Here is a 2,813-nt window from a genome sequence, read left to right as displayed (position 1 = left end):
AGGAACGAAAAAGCTGAAAAGAACGAAGAAATGAAGGCCTGAGGATCGCCGAGTACACTTGGCGAGTCGCCGAAGGATCTTCCTTCGACTTTTGTTCCAGTGTGCTGAGCCCTGAAGGAAATGATCAAGTCGGCGGAGATAGGGAGCAGTTGGCACATCGCCGAGAAGTTCCGTGAATAAGTACCATGTCACCCAATGACCCAGAGAATGACGATGTTGAAGGCTAGTGCAAGACGGCGATGAACACTCACTGAGAGACATCTAAAATAGGCATTCTATCGATCCTTAAATTATGTGACTAAACTTGTTGCTAATGCACTGTGTGGAGGATCCTTTATGAGGAAGCCATTCTCAGAGAGCATACAATTGATGGACGAGGTGTCAAAGAATAACATGGCATGGTACACCAGGGATGCAAAAGTAGGAGATCTTGGGTATACTTTTGAACTTTCAACTGAACAAAGGAAGAAAGAAGAAGAAAGGGATCAGGACATGGCACACATGAGGACCCAAATAGATCTACTCACGAAGCATATTGTCTCCAAGTCTGAAAAGGCAAATGCCATGGGACAGCCAAACATGTATGAAGATCAGGCCATCGATCTAGATGAGGAGGCTAATTACCTGAGCAACCAAGGAGGTTTCTGGAATTATAACTTGGGCAACCAGGGTTACAATTCTGGAAATGCAGTCGAAACTATTCAAGGGAAGGATAGTATGATAGGCCAACAAACAGAGAGCAGGGAAACTGGCATAACAAAGATGGGTACAGAAATGATTGAAGTGGTGTCTATGTGCGCCAGGTAATAGAGACCAAGCAAGTGGTAGTTCCAACGGGTCTAAGCTGGAAGACATGTTGGCCAAGGTGCTACAAAAAGTTGAATCAACTGATGCAGAGATGAAGGAGATGAAAAATTATTTCTTTAGTATGAGCCAACTGGTAGACTCTCATACCACCTCAATCTAGCAGATTGAGTAGCAGTTGGGGCAACTTTCAGGCTCGTTAAATCAGAGGAAAAATGGGTCACTACCAAGTGACACAATCCAAAATCCTAAGAAGGACAGGCATTGCATGGCTATCGCCACCATGAGTGGTAAGATTCTTACTGACCCTATTTCTGCAGGTACTAAACATGAGCAGGTGTTGGAGCAAGCTGGAAGAGAGGAGGATGAAGCTGAACATGTAGATGACTTAGAGGATGCTCATCCAATAGAACAACCCTCAAGAGGAAAAGAGAGAGAGGTTGAGGGAAATATGCCTTTATAGCAGATTCCAAGACCACCTCTTCATTTCCCTCAAAGGTTTAAAAAGAAAGCTGAAAATGGGAAATTTGTGAAGTTCATCACCATGTTGTGACAGCTGTCAGTAAACATCCCACTGGTGGAAGAACTAGAGCAAATGCAATGATATGCCAAGTTCATGAAGGACTTGGTCACAAAGAAAAGAGTTGTAAGTATTGATTTAACTGACAATGTTCATCACTGCAGTGTTATTGCTACCATATCTCTAGTACAGAAGAAGGAGGATCCGGGTGCATTCACTATACCATGCACCATCGGATCAATCAAATTCATAAAGGCCTTGTGTGATTTAGGGGCCAGTATAAACTTGATGCCGCTGGCTATCTACAAACAACTGGGGTTAGGAGTTCCAAAACCCACAGCCATGAGGTTGATGATGGTAGATAGGTCAGTGAAGCGATTTATGGGTACCCTATGTGATGTTCTTGTTCATCTTTCTGGCAGACTTCGTGATCTTGGATTGCGAAGTAGATTTTGAGGTTCCCATTATTTTGGGAAGACCATTTCTGGCCACGAGACGAACATTGGTAGATGTTGAGCGAGGAGAACTGAAATTCAGACTCAACAAATAAGAGGTAAATTTTAATATTTGTAGGTCCATGAAGCAGCCACATGACATGAATATGGTGTCTGCAATAGAGGTTTTTGATGAAGAAGAAATGAGAGCAACCATTGAAGAGGGGTTGGCTGTTGAAACCTTAGCCGCAGTGCTGATGAATTTTGAAGTTGATTTTTGGTCTGACTATGTAGAGACAGTGAATTCTTTGCAGGGTATGGGAGCACACTCTTATGCTCCAAATAAATTGGACTTGGACTTGAAAAACAGGCCAAGTCCTCTAGAAAATCCATCCACTGAAGAGCCACCAGTGTTGGAACTGAAACAGTTACCCAGTCACCTAAGGTATGTATTTTTGGGAGCTAATGATGAGTCCACAAATTGGACTCATTTAGGGCTATATTTTAATAGAAATTGTGTCCTCAATTGCTTATTTTATCTCAATATCTGATGAAAACCCTTAAGTTTCAGGTATTTGATGTTTGAAGGATGGCATGGACACTACGTCGCAAAAAGGAACGAAAAGGCTGAGAAGAACGAAGAAATGAAGGCCTTAGGATCGCCAATTCCACTTGGCGAGTCGCCGAAGGGTCTTAGTTCGCCTTTTGTTCCAGTGTGATGATCCCTGAAGGAAAGGATCAAGTCGGCGGAGATAGGGAGCAGTCGGTGCATTGCCGAGAAGTTCTGCGAAGCAGTACCATGTTGCCCAATGACCCAGAGCACGACGATGTTGAAGGCTGGTGAAAGACGGTGATGAACTACACCTAAGGGCTAATCACCGAGTTGATCGGCGATTCCGACTAACGACGCCGAATGATCCACTGCAGCACAAATCTGTGAAAACTATAAATACTAGTTAGAATTGTAGTTTTAACTGTGGAACAATTATTATAATTTTCATATAGAATAGTACTGTTTAGTATTTTGGCTCTGAGTTAGAGAGGGTTTTGGAGAC

This window comes from Solanum tuberosum, unplaced genomic scaffold (assembly GCF_000226075.1).
Source record: "Solanum tuberosum cultivar DM 1-3 516 R44 unplaced genomic scaffold, SolTub_3.0 scf00176, whole genome shotgun sequence".
Lineage (NCBI taxonomy): Eukaryota > Viridiplantae > Streptophyta > Magnoliopsida > Solanales > Solanaceae > Solanum > Solanum tuberosum.
This window is presented reverse-complemented; position numbering follows the sequence as displayed.